The 18,511-nt window shown below is 54.7% G+C and overlaps 1 long non-coding RNA gene and 1 pseudogene across 1 annotated transcript; both read right to left on the reverse strand.

The window, feature by feature from the left end:
* The window catches only part of LOC131278937 (putative zinc finger protein 487), a 59,032-nt pseudogene extending 53,088 nt beyond the window's left edge, over nt 1-5,944 (reverse strand).
* A 56-nt stretch (nt 5,945-6,000) lies between these two features.
* On the reverse strand, nt 6,001-12,923 carry LOC131279023 (uncharacterized). Its single transcript, XR_009186365.1, has 3 exons — nt 12,839-12,923; nt 7,344-7,370; nt 6,001-6,058 (listed from the first exon to the last, which is right to left on the reverse strand). It is a non-coding gene; the product is annotated as an uncharacterized lncRNA (long non-coding RNA).
* Between the last annotated feature and the right edge of the window lie 5,588 nt (nt 12,924-18,511).

Here is an 18,511-nt window from a genome sequence, read left to right on the forward strand (position 1 = left end):
TATCACATGGTCAGTCCAGAGATTCAGAAGGAATATTTAAAGAAGTAATGGTAGAAAATTTCCCAACCCTATTGAAGGACATAGATATCCCTGTCCAAGAAGCACAACAAACTCCCATCTGAAAAAATCCAAATAGACCAACTCCAAGACACATACTCAAAATGGATCAAGAAACTAAAACTAAAAGCAAGAACCATGAACCTTCTGGAAGAAATTATTGGAAAATATCTTCAAGACTGTTGTGGAAAACTGGTTTACCTGTTTGTTACTGTAAATGTTACACCTGTTAAATGTAGCTGTTGTTAGATGTTGCAGTTGTTTCCTGTTTTTGTAAATGATGTTGTAGTTCAGATAGCAAACAACTGCTTGGTAGTTTCCCAATAAATGCAATGGGAAAACCAGGGTTGAGGCTCTCATTCCAGAAGCCGTGAGTCCCCTGGTCTCAGGTTTCTCTCCCCTCTTGTGTCTCTACCTTTATTTCTGTGTTGCCTTCCCTTCAAGCCAACCTATTGTGAGCTGAATGTAGCACAAGACCTGGTGGTAGGTGGTGGATTTTAAAGGAGATAAGAGAAGAACTGAGTGGACTACTGATGTTTAATGTATGTAGAAGTTTTAATTAGCTTTACTGTAAAATCATGGAAATGTATAGAGTGGATGGTAACACACAGTGAGTAACAGCTAGTTTATAAATGGGGATGTGACTGAAAATGGTAGTCTAGTTTTGTAAATGCCACTGACAGAATGCTTGAGAATAATCTAGGAACTGGGTAGCACAGTAAACCAAGAGGTGGATGAGAACTGCTGTTGATGGTACAGATTCAAGAGTGTCCTTTGTTAGCTAGAACAAATGTATATCACTACTGCAGGGTGATGGGAATGTGGAGAAGCATGGGAAAGGTATGGCTGGAGTGACCTATGGACTGTGGTTAGTAGTAACAATACGATATTCTTGCATCAATGCAAAAGATGTACTGTGTTGGTTCTGAGGCAGTATGGGAAATGTGAGCCAAATGTACACTATGGACATGGCAGTAATCAGATGATATTATTTTATCTGTGGCAAATGACACACCACATTGTGGTGTATTGATGGAGGGGTGCTTTGTTTGGGAATTCTGCACATGTACATGATTGTGTTATAGGTTTACAACTTCTGTCATAAAAAATACATTTAAAAAATAATAATAGGGTGGGTTGGGAGAAAAACACACCAAGTGTAAGATAGTAACTATAATTGGTAGTGAGATTTTGACAGTGTTCTTTCATAGTTTGTAACAAACATCTCATAACAATGCAAGGTGTTGGTGGAGGGTTGATGTATGGGACCCCTGTATGATGTCATGCACGTTTGCTTTGTAAGTTCACAACTTTTACTATACACTTAATTGTTTATGTATGTTCGTATATAAATAATATAAAGATAATAATCAGATTGGTTAGGGGAAAATACTTTGCTTAATAGTAATATTTTGACAATGCTCTTTAATCATTAGTTGAAAAGGTTTAAAAACAATGCAAGTTATTGGTGGTAGGGCGAGATGTTATATATGTTTGTTTGATGTCATATATGCTTGTTTTGTAAGTTCACAACTATTATACATTTATTGTTTATGTATGTTTATGTATGAGTGATGTATTTCAATCAATGAAAAAATAAAATAAAATGCCTGTGCCTCCTGGGACTTCCCAATCCTACCTGCAATCACAGCACTTCTCCCCCAGCACTGACCCTGAGCCACAAGACCCTCTACTCATCTGGCCTGGGGACTGCGACTCTTGGGCTGGGGAGGGGCTCCTGCCTGGGTCTGGTTGGTGTGTGGCCTTTGTATTTTGCAGCACAAGGGAGTTTTATTATTTTTCCCTGTTTTTCAGATGAGAAAAGTGAGGCTTTGAGAGATTAAGAAACTAGGCCAAGTTTACACAAGTAGTAACTGGTTAAACAAAGTTCTTCCTATGGTCACCCCTGGAAATGTTACAGGGACCCCTTCCATCCTTCCACAATTGTCCCCCAAAGAGGTTTTCTGTGCCTTCATACATGCCAGATCCAAACATGCCTCTTGGTGTCAGAGAAATGACCAAAAGTAACATTGCAGGCCCTTGTCCAACCATAAATGCTCATTCATCCATCCATCACACCTCCATCTACCCACCCATCCATCCATTATCCATCCTCCCATCCATCCATCCACCCACTCTTCCACCTTCCCATCCACCCATCAACCCATCCATCCATCCTCCCATTCATCCATCTATCCCTCCATCCACAGAGAGTGCTGCATCTACAGGCCCAGGCATAGGATGATAAGTGCTTCAGAAAGCTGATCCTGTCCACACTGATGCCTGCAGGGCAGGCAGGTGTCCGTCCCCCACCCTCTCTCTGCGCCAACACTAAGTATCATCACGAGCACCTTGACCACTGGGCTGATGAAGATCATGTTGATTTCCCACTCTCTCTAGACTCGCTGCCTCTCCCTTCACCCAGAGCATGCCACCCTGGGATAACATCCATCGAGTTCTACTTATTTACAGGAACTTTGGGTTTTGTCGCTGTTGGGCATAGAATGGAATATTTATCTTTGTTTTTCGCTCCTTTATTTCTGCTCATTTATTCTAGAACATGAGCAACTGATTCTGGGGCTGGTGCTCCCCAAGGGCTGCAGGTCCCTCTGCTTTCCTTCAGGGCATAGTCTACGGGACACTTGCAGTCTCTTTCCCCAATCATGCCCATCCTGGGGCTGCAGGGGCACCCTGGAATGATCTGAACAGGTGCTGATAGAGGGGCAGATGTAAGCGCCTGGACACCTCCACCCAGGAGAGGAGCCCTCTGGGGGCTGCAGGGATCCTGGGTCCATAGCATGGGCATGAGGGGGTGAAGGGATGTGAGGTTGGGAGGGGCAGCTCTCCTTCCTCTCTGGCCATCAGCGATTGCCATGTGAAGCCAACTACCATTACGTCTCCTCAGCTCACTACTGCGCAGCTCAGGACCTTTCCTGAAGGGACCAGTAGAGCTGATAGGGAGCCTCAGCGTCCAGGGCTCTAGGGCTTGGACCCTGTTTCTGGATCTCCTGGGAAAGTGGGAGGGAGGGGAGCCAGGTGCCATCACAGTCCAGAGGCACGAGCAGAGACGTTTCTAAAGATTGCTGGTGGAAGGACACTGTCACGTTAGGATTTCCCCAGCCCTACGTCTGTGCCCCCTTTGGTCCAGCTCCATCACGGGCAGGATGAGAAGAACAAGACTCAGCTGCCCGTTGGGCACCCGTGCAGTCTCAGACCCACCCCAACACGCTCCAACCAAGGCCCACAAACACAGGCGGATTCCCATGGAGAAGGAGTCTGCTGGGACATGGTGTGGAAATCAAGACACCAGTGCCCGCGAGAGCCTTGCACGTACAGCCCAGTCCACTACAGAAACGTGCTTTCCAGGTGTTCCCAGGGTCCACCTGATGGCCAGATGCAGGCCAGCCAGGGGCTCTGTGGGGAGAGGAACTGCCCCCTGCAGCACCAGCCCTTCACTGAGGCGGAGCCTCTGTCTCCACACCTGGGAGGTGCAGAGGAGGCGGCCAGGCCAGGGGTGAGGGCCAGCCAGGGGTGGGCGGCTGCCTCCCTGCGCCCAGGTGAGGACGCCAGGTGAGTGACCTTCAGGGCCTCAGCCCGTGCCCAGAGTGAGCCTGTGCCCCAACCCAGAGCAGTCCTGGAGCACCACCGGAGCCACAGACATGGCGGTCAAGGGCTGGGCGCCTCCAGGGCCCCTGCCCCACCTGCACAAAGCGTGACGGGGGAGGCCGCGCAGGGTGGACAGCAGTCTGGGTCAGGGGGCCCGCAGCCACATGGGCACAGCTGCCAGGTGATGTAGGATGACCACACGAGATCCCAAGTGCTGACCCGAGCACAGGCAGTGCAGGGCGAGGAGGGCGCTGGGCTCCAGAGCCAGGCTGCTGGGTCCCTGTCCATCCCTGCCCCGCAGTGGCTGTGTGAGGTGGGGCAAGGCACGAGCCTGTCTGTGCTCCTGCTTCCCGGTCTTTACAACTGCACATAACCACAGCGCCAAGGCTTGAGCTGGAGGAGGGGCTGGAGGGGAGGAATGTAGGGCCCCCTGAGGGCAGCTGCCCAGGAGGTCCACCACGGGCACAGCACTGCCCTGGTTCCAGGTGCACACGCAGCGCTGCCGTTTACCCCCTGTGCCGGGGAGCCCACACCAGGGGACCGTGGCTACCTGGAAGAGCCCGTGGGGGCTGCACCCAGAGGCCCCCACATGGGAGGCCACTTCCTGGGAGGCATAAAGCCAGCCAGCTGACCCCCAGGGCTGCAGGCGCAGGGGGCTCATGGGCCAGGAGTGCTGAAGCCGGGAGTCGGCCCTGCTCTGCAGCCCCTTGCCCTTGACTCTGGCCGTGGCCCTTCAGCCTCCAGCCTGGACAGTCCCCCGCCCATCCAAGACCACAGGGAAGGAGCGTGTGGGCAGCCACGGCCGGCCCCTGGGGCCTGCATGCTCCTGAGGCCGTTTCCCAGGGCTGGGCCCCTGCCTGTGAGCAGGCGTCACGAGGAAAAGCACTGGGGCGTCGGCCCGCCGCGGGTGCAGCACCGCGCCTGCTCACCATGCACTGGAACAGGGGCCGCACCAGGCACACTGGGGAGCAGCGCCGACTCAACAGGGCACACAGGAGGTTCAGCTTGCCCTGCAAAGGAGACGTGGCATGAGGATGCGGCACAGCTGAGCGACACGTCCAGAGAGGGTCAGGCACCCCCGCTGAGCCCCAAGAACCCGCATGAGCTCGGGAGCGGAGCCTGGTGGCCTGCGTGCCTGCTGGGATGGTGGTCGCTGTGCTAAGTGTCAGAATCTGGAACAAGACACCCTTTTGGCATGGGGGGTCAGTGGCTCGTTTAGGGCACAAGTTCCCAGGTCGGGTAGGCTACACCAGGAGCCAGGAGAGGTCCCTGAGGGGGCAGTCGGGGGGTGCGGGGAGCTGGGCAGGAGCCCACAGTCTGCAGGGAGGCCTGAGCTGGGGTGGAGGAGGAGGGGGCAGGCAGGGGCCAGGTGGGAGGTCCCATGCCCAGCTCGGGGGCAGGTTCCTGATGTGGTAGTGGGAAGGGCAGAGAACAGTCCAGAAGGAGCCCTGGGCCAGTGGAGGGCAGCACCTGGCTGGCCTGAGCCACAGGGTGGGGCAGGTCTGGGCCAAGCAGGCCAAACAAGTCACTGTGTCAGGACAAGGGCAGGGCTGGCTGTTCCAGTGCTTTCCAGGGCTGCAGAGGAGCACGGAGCAGACGCAAGAGCAGGATGGAGGGGCCCAGCCAGCAGGAGGTTGGGGCTCTTGTCCTCCAGGTGGCCCTTTCACCCCAGGACCCTCAGCCTGGCAGGGCTCTCCCGACCAGGTGGGCAGCAGCATGTCCAGGGAGGGGTAAAGGGCTGAGACTTGGGTTCCCAGGACTCAAGGCCCAGCACTGGTCACTCAAGGATGGGGTCTTGGGGCTCCTCCTCCCTGCAGCCCTGCACCCCATGTCACCAGCCATGAAGCCAGCAGCTCTTGTCCTCATTCTGCCAAAAAGGCTGCTGCTGGGCTGGGCACAGCTGCGGTGTCTCCAGAGAATTGAGAAGGCGCTAACAGTGGCTGCTCAGCACGTCTCTATTTCTCTGACTCATTCACCCCTCTTTGTGGCTCAGGCTGTTTTTCACCCTCCACTGCTGGCTGGGGTTTGAAACCTGAGCCACACCTGAGCTGAGGAAACCTGGGTGGCAACTGGTTACCTGCCTGATGTGGGCTGCCTGCCACCACCCAGCAACCAGGTGGGGCAGGGGCAGCTGGGCTCAGTCGACTTGGAGCGCCTGGGACACTGACCCCCAGCTTCGTGCCCTCCCCTGGCCCGTGGCACCCAGGGAGGAAGCAAAGTGCCCTGGACCCTGGACTCCCCCAGGTGGAGCCTTCCAGCAGGGCCTCTGCACCTGAACCATCGCCCTCTCCCCTGCCCCAGCCCTCCTCACCTCCATTTGCCTCAGATGCCCAGTGTCCGGGCAGTCACAGCAGCGGGTAATCATCATGGGGCATGGCGGGCTGCAGCACACTGTCTGTAGGAAGAGAAAGCGCCTGCTCCAGGGGGGAACAACCGGGGGGGCTGGTGCTGCCACTCAGCCAATGTTTGTGGGGTGAATAAGGAACAATCGAGTGAGGGACCCCGGATTCCATCCACAGCCTGCGCCTCCAGGGAGCATCTCTGGGGCAAACAAGACGGCATCTGGCTCATCCCCAAAGTGCTGCAAAGCTCCCCTGTCCCCTCGCTCCTCTGACGCCCCCATTGGCAGAGCCTTGCCTTGAGGCTGTGCCCTGTGTGGGGCTTGGATTGAGGGCCCCAGAAGAGAGGGGTTCACGCCTGCAGGCGTGCTCTCTGGGGGGAGCCGTCTGTAACAGGACGTGCCCAGGATGTCACTATTGGATGGGTGGCCAAAGAGAAGCGGGGGCTCTGTACACTCCAGGAGCCTCATGAAGGAGGAAACGTGACTCAGGAGGAGCTGAAAGCAGAGGATGGAGGGGACCAAGGATGGCGCCGTGTGGCCGAGGCATGAGGCCAGCCAAGGACCCCAAGGCCTGCAGTGGCTGGCACTGGAACCCTGCGGATCCGGGAGAAAGCTGGCCTTCTGGGCTCCAGACCAGAGACAGTGACCTCTGGGTTCAAGCCACCTGGTGCATGGCATTTGTCAGAGCAGCCCTGGCAAATGAAGACACCACGTGCTGGGCCAGCCAGGGGTCTGCGCATGGGCAGGGGACGCCCCTCAGCCACCGGGCTCCAGCTTTGAAAGCACGACCGCCCCAGGCCCACCTGGCCCCACGGCTGCTGCCCTGAACCTGGCCCTGGGCTCCCCCGGGTGGGCGCCCCTTGCAGCTCCATGCCAGGTAAGCTCCCTCGCCCACCCTCAGCCCTGCAGGCCCCAAGGGCTGACCTGGCCAGGCCCCTCTGCCCACCAAGAGACCATGATTAAGAAAAGGGCATGGCAGATCCCAGAGCTGGGTCCTTGCAACATGAGGCTCCTTTTCCAGAAGCTTCCCTGAGTCCTGGGCAAGTACCATCTTGCCAGCCGGCAGGGGCTCAAGTTCCCCACCTGTCTCAGGAGGGTCCGTGGCAGACCCCCACAGGCTGCCCACACTGCCCCTTTGGTGGGAGCCCAGGAAGGGGGACGCCTGGCTTCCCTAGCAGCCTCCAACCCCCCCACCCCTGCAGCCCGCTCCTCCTGCTCTGCAGGCTCTTGGCACAGGCAGTGGAGCTCCTGGGGTGGGAGCGGGCCCCTCCATGGGCAGCGGGAGGCTCGGTGCATGGCAGATGAGCTCACAGGAAGTCAGGATGCACTTAGGACTTACCCTACATGGGTCCGGCTCCCTTTTACACTAGAAAGTTAAAAAGACATAGCCAAATAAGATTAATAAGAAAATGAAATAATACTAGTATTTAAAATAACAAGTAAAATACAAGAAAAAACTTTAAAAATTGACATAATATAAAAAGTTTTTAGACACTGTGTCTTTCATCACTGTAAGGTCTGTTGTCTTGTATGTACAGTAATAATTTCTCCTGTATATTCCCCCAGGACCTTATTTTTTCCACTTTATTTTCAAAGAAGCTGTAGGTTACAGAAATGTGGGAAGAGGTCCACCTGGGGCATGCCTCGAAGGCATATGAATATGTTCAAGCGTTCACTGTCTGGATGGTTGAAGACCCACACAATAACCAAAGAATATTGAATTCCCATCCTGGGGAGGGCTGCTGCATTCCCTAACAGCATGGCAAGAATCTCCCAAGTACAAGGGCAGTGCCTAGTGAAGGAGGAGAGACCATGATACCAGGCCCTCAATATTGACTACCATACTCACGGACCTTTCCTTGTGAATTTGAAACTTAGCCTAGTGTTATACATTGCCTAAGAGTTACCTCCTGAAAGCCTCCTTATTGCTGAAATGTGGCCTCTCTGAAAGCCAAACTCAGCATATAAACACACTATCCTTTTCCCAGCATGGGACATGATGCCTGTGGATGAGCCCCCCTGGCACCAAGGGATTATTACCAACACCAACCAACAATGCATGCAGACAAAGACCTTGACCAAAAGGGAGAAATATTCAATACAAATGAGCTTTTATGGCTAAGAGATTTCAAAGTGAATCAGAAGGTCATTCCAGAGGTTACACTCTGCGCATCTCAGCAGGCTCAGCAGGATCCCATTGACTGCCATGGTAAACAATGCCTCAAACAGCAGGGCTCCTAAGAGCTAGAGACACCCAAACACCAAAAGCAGCACAGAGCAGCTCAGGAGTTAGGCACCCTATCAGCTGGCCTTACTCTGGAATCTATGCTCCTCAGTGTAACAGACTTAGACTCTTGAATAGTTTCCCTAAACAAGGCTCCTCTGTCCCTTTTATTTGAAATATCATTAGCACTCTACTTATTAAATGTATGTTCCAGAGACTTAAAATCTTTGGTCCATCCATGTGCCAGTTGGGTCCTGAATCTCAGCAGAGTTGCAGCACCTATTCTCCAGCTCATTGGACTCATCCAGCACAACTGACAAGGAGATGATGATGGACAACGCCCATCCCAAGTAACAGAGAGTGTCTACAACTGCAAGCAAGAGAGTAACATCCACCTACCGCCTGGGAAACAGGGCCCCTCTCAATCAGAAACTGCATCACCATCGTCAAATCCTCAAGACTGGGGAATGAACACTGGACTAAAGTAGACTTATTACTATTCTATTATAGACATTATTCTAGCAATGGAAGAACTTCTATCATTGATATAAAGGCAGTGGCCACCAGAGGGTCTGAGGGGAGGGGGAGGGAAGAAGAGGTGTCACATGAGGGGAATTTCAGGACATTGGAGTTGTCCTCCAGGACAGGGCAATGATGGGTACAGGGCATTATGGATTTTGCCATAACCTACGCAACTGTGCAGGACAGAGTGTCAACTGTAATGTAAACTAGAGTCCATGGTTAGTAGCAATGCCTCAATACGTGTTCATCAATTTTAGCACATGTGCCACACTAAGGAAGGTTGTTATTGATGTGGGAAAGTGTGGGAGGGGGAGACGGTGAGGTTTATGGGAATCCCTTATGTATATATTTTTTATGTAGCATTTATGTAATATAAAGCTTCTTTAAAATTAAATATTTTAAAAAAAGACATAACCTGTGCTGGAAGGTGCGGTTTGGGTTCAGCCTCAGCCCCTGGGAGAGGTGGGGACCCTGCTCAGAGACGCGTGGCACAGACCGATGCCTGCGGGGCTGTGGCCAGCACAGCTGCCTCTGAGCCTCAGTTTCCTACTTTGTCACAGGGACACCACCCCTCCCTGGAGGGCTGGGGCAGGCCAGGCAGGCTGAGGCCACCCCAAGCCGAGAGCCCTTTGTAGGATGGTCCCCACAGGCTTTCCCTCGAGTGCTCCCTGGGCAGGGACCCGCCTGCTCCTTCTCTGCCCCCCCCTTTCTCCTCCTCCTTCCTGCAGCCCTCGGGACGGTCCTCCAGCCCCTCGAAGTCCCCTCCTTCCTAGCCCAGGAGCACTCCTCTCTGTCCTCCTGCTGCCCTGCTGCACACTTGATTCTGGTCACCTCTAGAAAGGCCATGGGCACTGTAGCAGGCTGGCCCAGCATGCACAGCCTCCCCGTGAGCACCCCATGGCAGGTGGGGCAGGAGGCCAGGGCACCTCTAGGCTCCAGGGGGTGATGGAGCCTGAGCCTTGGTCAGTCTTGGGAGATGCAACCATAGCAGGGGCGCTCACCTGCCTGCTCAGGTAGCAGGGCACTCACCTGCCTGCTCACATAGCAGGGCACTCACCTGCCTGCTCATGAAGCAGGGGCACTCACCTGCCTGCTCAGGCAGCAGGGGCACTCACCTGCCTGCTCACATAGCAGGGGCACTCACCTGCCTGCTCATGAAGCAGGGGCACTCACCTGCCTGCTCACATAGCAGGGGCACTCACCTGCCTGCTCACATAGCAGGGCACTCACCTGCCTGCTCACATAGCAGGGGCACTCACCTGCCTGCTCACATAGCAGGGCACTCACCTGCCTGCTCAGGCAGCAGGGGCACTCACCTGCCTGCTCAGGCAGCAGGGGCACTCACCTGCCTGCTCACATAGCAGGGGCACTCACCTGCCTGCTCATGAAGCAGGGGCACTCACCTGCCTGCTCACGTAGCAGGGGCACTCACCTGCCTGCTCACGTAGCAGGGGCACTCACCTGCCTGCTCAGTCAGCAGGGGCACTCACCTGCCTGCTCACGTAGCAGGGGCACTCACCTGCCTGCTCAGGTAGCAGGGCACTCACCTACCTGCTCACATAGCAGGGCACTCACCTGCCTGCTCATGAAGCAGGGGCACTCACCTGCCTGCTCAGGTAGCAGGGCACTCATCTGCCTGCTCACATAGCAGGGCACTCACCTGCCTGCTCACATAGCAGGGGCACTCACCTGCCTGCTCAGGTAGCAGGGCACTCACCTGCCTGCTCATGAAACAGGGGCACTCACCTGCCTGCTCAGGTAGCAGGGCACTCACCTGCCTGCTCACATAGCAGGGCACTCACCTGCCTGCTCACGTAGCAGGGCACTCACCTGTCTGCTCACATAGCAGGGCACTCACCTGCCTGCTCAGGTAGCAGGGCACTCACCTGCCTGCTCATGAAGCAGGGGCACTCACCTGCCTGCTCAGGCAGCAGGGGCACTCATCTACCTGATCACATAGCAGGGGCACTCACCTGCCTGCTCACGAAGCAGGGGCACTCACCTGCCTGCTCACATAGCAGGGGCACTCACCTGCCTGCTCATGTAGCAGGGGCACTCACCTGCCTGCTCAGGCAGCAGGGGCACTCACCTGCCTGCTCACATAGCAGGGGCACTCACCTGCCTGCTCAGGTAGCAGGGCACTCACCTGCCTGCTCACATAGCAGGGCACTCACCTGCCTGCTCAGGTAGCAGGGCACTCACCTGCCTGCTCATGAAGCAGGGGCACTCACCTGCCTGCTCAGATAGCAGGGCACTCACCTGCCTGCTCACATAGCAGGGCACTCACCTGCCTGCTCACGTAGCAGGGCACTCACCTGTCTGCTCACATAGCAGGGCACTCACCTGCCTGCTCAGGTAGCAGGGCACTCACCTGCCTGCTCATGAAGCAGGGGCACTCACCTGCCTGCTCAGGCAGCAGGGGCACTCATCTACCTGCTCACATAGCAGGGGCACTCACCTGCCTGCTCACGAAGCAGGGGCACTCACCTGCCTGCTCACATAGCAGGGGCACTCACCTGCCTGCTCACATAGCAGGGCACTCACCTGCCTGCTCAGGCAGCAGGGGCACTCACCTGCCTGCTCAGGCAGCAGGGGCACTCACCTGCCTGCTCACATAGCAGGGGCACTCACCTGCCTGCTCATGAAGCAGGGGCACTCACCTGCCTGCTCACGTAGCAGGGGCACTCACCTGCCTGCTCACGTAGCAGGGGCACTCACCTGCCTGCTCAGTCAGCAGGGGCACTCACCTGCCTGCTCACGTAGCAGGGGCACTCACCTGCCTGCTCAGGTAGCAGGGCACTCACCTACCTGCTCACATAGCAGGGCACTCACCTGCCTGCTCATGAAGCAGGGGCACTCACCTGCCTGCTCAGGTAGCAGGGCACTCATCTGCCTGCTCACATAGCAGGGCACTCACCTGCCTGCTCACATAGCAGGGGCACTCACCTGCCTGCTCAGGTAGCAGGGCACTCACCTGCCTGCTCATGAAACAGGGGCACTCACCTGCCTGCTCAGGTAGCAGGGCACTCACCTGCCTGCTCACATAGCAGGGCACTCACCTGCCTGCTCACGTAGCAGGGCACTCACCTGTCTGCTCACATAGCAGGGCACTCACCTGCCTGCTCAGGTAGCAGGGCACTCACCTGCCTGCTCATGAAGCAGGGGCACTCACCTGCCTGCTCAGGCAGCAGGGGCACTCATCTACCTGATCACATAGCAGGGGCACTCACCTGCCTGCTCACGAAGCAGGGGCACTCACCTGCCTGCTCACATAGCAGGGGCACTCACCTGCCTGCTCATGTAGCAGGGGCACTCACCTGCCTGCTCAGGCAGCAGGGGCACTCACCTGCCTGCTCACATAGCAGGGGCACTCACCTGCCTGCTCAGGTAGCAGGGCACTCACCTGCCTGCTCACATAGCAGGGCACTCACCTGCCTGCTCAGGTAGCAGGGCACTCACCTGCCTGCTCATGAAGCAGGGGCACTCACCTGCCTGCTCAGATAGCAGGGCACTCACCTGCCTGCTCACATAGCAGGGCACTCACCTGCCTGCTCACGTAGCAGGGCACTCACCTGTCTGCTCACATAGCAGGGCACTCACCTGCCTGCTCAGGTAGCAGGGCACTCACCTGCCTGCTCATGAAGCAGGGGCACTCACCTGCCTGCTCAGGCAGCAGGGGCACTCATCTACCTGCTCACATAGCAGGGGCACTCACCTGCCTGCTCACGAAGCAGGGGCACTCACCTGCCTGCTCACATAGCAGGGGCACTCACCTGCCTGCTCATGTAGCAGGGGCACTCACCTGCCTGCTCAGGCAGCAGGGGCACTCACCTGCCTGCTCACATAGCAGGGGCACTCACCTGCCTGCTCAGGTAGCAGGGCACTCACCTACCTGCTCACATAGCAGGGCGCTCACCTGCCTGCTCATGAAGCAGGGGCACTCACCTGCCTGCTCAGGTAGCAGGGCACTCACCTGCCTGCTCACATAGCAGGGCACTCACCTGCCTGCTCACATAGCAGGGGCACTCACCTGCCTGCTCACGAAGCAGGGGAACTCACCTGCCTGCTCACATAACAGGGGCACTCACCCGACAGCACAGGTAGAAGAAGCAGCACAGCAACAGGAGGAAGAGCAGGGCAGCTGCGCCAGCCACCACGGGGATCCAGGGGAAGTCGCTGCTGCCGGTGCTGGTGAAGCTTTCAACAAGTGGTGGTAAGGGGATCTCCAAGCCACGGGGCTCCGCCTCCTCACCACCGCCCCCGCCCTCACCCTCGGGGGTCCCCTCCTGGTCAGTGCGCTCATCGCTGCTGTCCGCATCACCACTGCGGTACTTGGAAAGCCACTCGAGGGCTCTGGCTGCAAGACGCCTGAAGAGCTTTGTGGGGGGCTTCTCAGGAGGCTTTCCAGGGGCCTGCTCGGGGACCTTTCCAGGGAGGTTTTTTGGGGAGGCCTCCTGGGGCATCTCAGGGGCTTTCTCAGGGGTTTGCTCAATGAGGCGCTGGCTGTTGACCTTGCTTGGGTTCCCAGCCTTGCCCTCGGTGGGTTTGGCAGCAGGATTCTCCCCCTGTGGAAGGGCCACCATCACCATCCAGCCTTGGCTGCCAAAGAACAGGTGTGGCCGAGGGCTGGGCTGGGGCTGGGTGGCCCCCTCCCGACTCCCGTCCCCTGGCATTCCACCCCCAGCTCCTCCTTTCCTCAGGCGCTCCACCTCGGGGGACCCCAGGGGGGCCAGGAGTCCATGGCCAGATGCCCAGACCACCTTGGCAGCACCCAGGGCCACAGACGCCACGTGTGGCGGAGGCTGCCCCATCCCCCTGCCTGAACCCCGACATGGAGGGGTGGGCCCTGGGGCCCACACAGCCAGGGGTGCTGCAGGCCTGGACTCTGGTCTTGGTGGACCCCTGCCCTACCCACTCGCCCTGACTGCCAGCTGCCCCCCAGTGTGCCTGCATCAGAGCTGGGCCAATGGGCCCCGTGACAGGGGTGTCCCCACCCAGTACTCACGCAGTCCTTTCCACTGAATTTGAGGTTGTTGGTGATGAAGGTTATGCCTTTGTTGAGGCTGATTTCAACGAAGATGGGCCTAAAGCACAGAGGGGGTGGGCCGGTGACAACCAGGTCTCCCCTGTGGCTGAACTTTGGCCCCCAGCTCTCCTGGGTGCAGTGACTTTGCCAGCAAGGCACTGGGGTAGTGGAGAGAATGGGGCGAGCTCTCCTTCCCCAGAGCACGAGGTCGGCCTGGCGCAGAGGCCCCAAGGGACACGGCCAGCCCCAGGAGCCCGGCATCGTCTGTGCACCGTGTGGCCATGTGCCACATGAGTGGCAGCAATGGGGGGGGTTCCCTGGGCTCCTCCGTGTGGGCAGGGCACATGGGCTCAGCTCTGGCGAGTGGCAGGAGCCCTTTGGAACCAGATGGGCTGAAGCACGTGCCCCAGAAGAAACCATGTTCACCACCTGCACCCAGTCCTGGGGTGTAACCCAGCGTCAGTGGAACTTCTGAGGACATCGTTATGCTGCAGTCAGGGGAATGAGACTGCCCTTAGTGCTGTGACTGAGGGCTTTCAAGGGAAAGCCACTTGGAGGAGAAGACGCTGGAAGTCCTTGGGAACCGGCAGAGAAAGGAGAGCACGTGGCCGTGTGGTGGGGGAGACACGGGACCCCAGGATTGCCAGATGCCAGCACCAGAGCGCTGCCCATCCTGGAGGGAGCCAGCTTCCAGCCCCAACACTGGCAGCCAAGAAATCCCTCTTGTCAAGACAACCCATGGCTGCTAGATGTCCCAGCAGTGGGGAAACTAAGGCAGGCACCCTCCACCTCCTGCCATCCTCAGCAGAGCCGGGCCACACGGATCCCTGCCCACCCCCAGGACCACCCATCAGGGTAGGTACAGAGGGCTCCCCGGGTGCCCCGGCCAAGGGTGTCCTCACCCAGGACCCCTAAACCACTGCCCATCTGGTCTCCTGCCACAAGGGTCCCCAGGTTGGGGCACTTACTTTCCAAGTACCTGAGGTTCTACTCCAGGACAAGTTATGACATTGTCTCCAGAAGAGCTTGCTGCTTTATCTAAAAGAGAAAACCCACAGCAGAAGGTCAGTGCACGTCCATCCATCCACCACCTCCTGCTGCCCTCGGCCAGACAAGTGGACCCTGGCAGGGGGCCAGCCTCTCCTTCAGCCATCGTCTACTCTGAGAAATTGTGGGATCCCTGGCACTGGGCAGCCGATGGTATTTAAAAGAAACAAGGCAGGCAGAGAGACGTTCTCAAGGCAGGAACGTTCTTGTGACTGGATGGGGAGGCAATCCCATAAAATAGAACCATGAACAAAATAAATGTCAGGGAGTGTGAAGTGCATGACAACAAAAACGGGGAAGGCACAGAGCACGGAAGTGAAGGGACATCCTCTCAGAATGGGTGGCCTGGATCATCTCTTACAGGTACAATTTCTCGTTTGGAGACATTACAATATTTGCAGATGAACTGACGTGATGTCCGGGATTTGCTTCAAATAAGCAGCAGCGGGGATACTGACGTCACCAGCTTGGCATGGGTGGGCCATTACTGACAGCAGGTGATGAGTATTTCAAGTTCATTCTACGATTCTCACAACTATTGTATGCTGTTGAAACTTCACTAAAAATCAGGCCTCTCCAAGGAGGCAGTGCTTGCTCTGAGCCCCAACAGGTGAGGAAGCCATCAGGGAGAGGTCTGAGGGAGGAATCTTCCAGGCTGTGGAGGGGCCTGTGCCAAGGTCCTGAGGTCAGAACTACTCGTGCTTGTGCAGGGAGGAAGGGAGTGAGCAGGACGGGCAGCATGGGCTTTATCCAAGGACAGCGAGTGTGCCAGGGCCTGACAGATCCCGGGGTGGTGTGGACTTGAAGGCAGCAGGACTTTTGGTGGCTGGATGCGGGGGAAGCAAAGAGGCACGAGGGGGCCATGAGCTTTGGAGGAGAGGACTGAGTGGCTAGGGGTGCCCTTTCCTGCAATGGGGAAGCCTGACATGGGAGGGGATTTTGGATGCTTTGGCTTTCCTTTAGCCTTTGGTTTCTGTGGGGTTTGGGACTGGGGCACAGGAGGCTGAGCGCAGGTCCACAGCTGTGGGAGCACCTCTCAGTCTGCAGCCTGAATGCTCACTGGCCCCTGGACTGGGGTGAAGAGCACTGCAAAGCCGCCCTCTGAGTGGGGCTTGGCCTCACAGTCATCCCCTAGGCTGGAGGAGCAGGACCTTTGCTTTCCAAGGCCCGGGCCCAGCTGCGCCCAGGAAGGAGGGTGAGCAGCGTCATCCACTGTCTCTCTGCAGGATGGAGGCTGGGTTTGCCACCACCTGCAGCCCATGAGGGCTGTGCTCAGAGCTGCTGGGAGTGCTGCCCTCTCCAGCAGAAGGACCCTGGAGGTGGCAGGCCAGCCCCCTCACAGGGGTGGCTCTTGTGGAATGTTTTCATTTCAACTAGGCTAGTTGAGTTCCAGGAAGATGGCATTGGAGTAGGCAGGCAGGGCTCAACTCTCTCACAAAAACAATGGAGAAAGGGCCAAAAGCTGTCCTAAGGACCTGCTTTGGGAGTCAACAGACCAGGACAGTGCTATGCAACTCCCAGGAGGGCAGGGAACAGAGAGATGAAGAACCCAAAACAACAAATCTGAGCTATCAAATGCCCACCATGGCTGGGAAGGGCTCCCCTCCCCCATCCCAAGATATTAAGCTGGGGTAAAAGCCTGGCTCACTGCAGCCCAGTGCGGGGGGAACAGATGTCCTCCTCCCTGCCAGCTGTTTCAAGGGAAAAGGGAAGGGGCATCAGAAGGCTTCTCTTCCATGAATTCAGCCAGCAAAGCCTGCTGTGAATTTCAGCTCTGACTGCACCACACAGGAAATTAGAGATTGAAAGAAACACTTCCACAGAAAGGTTTTCCAAGAAACACCATGTGCTGGCTGGTCTGGAAATTGCATGGACAAAAACTGCTTTAAGGACTCTCTTAACCCCAATTCCTGGGAGAAAATCTGCACACCATTAGTGAATCCCTGGCCCGGTTTTGATAACTTAAGCTGGTTAATTTTAAAGACTCAGAATAAGGTGAACCAAGTATCAAAGAAGAGCTGGGGTGGGGCGGGGGGGGGGGAGGCAGCAAACAGGCAACAGAAGAAATTGGCTATCAGAGCAAATTGATTGACATATTCAGATGCCTAGACATGAGCAAAAAATTACAAGCCATATTAGGAAGCAGGAAGAGATGGCCCAGCCAAAGGAACCAACCAAATATCCTGAAGATATACAGGATTTAAGAAAATTAATGAATGATAATCATGCAACACTCCCAAATCACTTCAAAGAATTGAAAGAAAATATGACTACAGGGATAAAGAGTATTAAGAAGACACTGAGTAAGCATAAAGACCAATTTGAGACTGCAAAGAAAAGTAACAGAGCTTATGGGAATTAAAGACACAATGGATGAAATTAAAAATAGAAAGATGAAGAGGAAGACCCCACATTTGAGGAAGAAAATGAAGAAATTGGAGGAGGTGCAGAAGGTGGACAGGGTAATAGAAAGAGACTTTTTTTCTAAGGAACTACAGTGTATGATGTATGGATTTGGGGATGACCAGAATCCTTATACTGAGTCAGTGGATATTCTTGAAGACCTTGTCATAGAGGTCATCACTGAGATGACTCACAAGGCAATGTCAGTTGGAAGACAAGGTCGAGTACAAGTTGAAGATATCATCTTCTTGATTCGAAAGGACCCAAGGAAGTTTGCTAGGGCTAAAGACTTACTATGAATGAAGAATTGAAACAAGCTAGAAAAGCATTTGATCACACAAACTATGGATCTTGATCCTTTTTGTACTTCTTAAAGCTTCCTTATCTTCTGGGTCAAATATATATAGTAACTGCATATTTCCTATAGTAAGGTCCAGATATCTAACCATGAAAATGAAAGCTGGAGAAACATACAAGTTTCAGCCTTTATTTTCCTGTCTTCAATTTTAGAGCTTTTGAGTCTTTAATTGCCTGTCTTTATATTGTCATTGGGTTTTAATGATCATATATAAGTCAAGGTACCTTGCAATTCATGTAATTCCTTCTGACTTTTGACTAGATGATGAAGTAGTACTTATGTGTTAGGTGTCCTTTTTTGTCATTGTAGGCTATATTGTAGCTGTTTTATATGTGACAAGTAAATGGCACCTTTGATCCTGTGATAGCTGAGACATGTTTTTTATATTTTCTTAAGTTTCTAGACAAAACTCTGATATTACTAATGAAGTGAACTGGTTTGTGTTTCTCTTAAGTAGATGATGATATAGGAAAATACGGTATTTTTAGAGAATGCTTAAGTGTCTTAAGTGGTCATTTGTTTTAATTTTCTTCACATAGCAAGAGTGTTTTGTTTTTTGAGAAACTAAGTTTCATGTAAATGCCTCAGTGTTGGTAGGCTTTTTTAAATTTAAAATCTTTGGGTTTATACATTCTGTTTGTCAAGCTTTACAACTGAGTTTCCCAAGTCAGTTTAAATCTTCTAAAAAGAAATGCTTTCAGTAGCATGAATGGCATTGCTTAAAAAGCTGATGGCAGGATAAGCATTTGGGGTAGTGTTTTATTAATATATTTGTTAGTACTTGTTCATTGTGGAAATGTGTACTTGCCTAAAAGCATATGTGGCCACAGAAACCACTTGTAGTTCAGGATATACAGGTTGTGTGTGTATTTAACTATCTTGTATTAAATTATTATTGCACTTAGCTTAAAATGAGAGTTGAAATTG

This window comes from Dasypus novemcinctus, chromosome 6, assembly GCF_030445035.2.
Source record: "Dasypus novemcinctus isolate mDasNov1 chromosome 6, mDasNov1.1.hap2, whole genome shotgun sequence".
NCBI classification, from domain to species: Eukaryota; Metazoa; Chordata; class Mammalia; order Cingulata; family Dasypodidae; genus Dasypus; species Dasypus novemcinctus.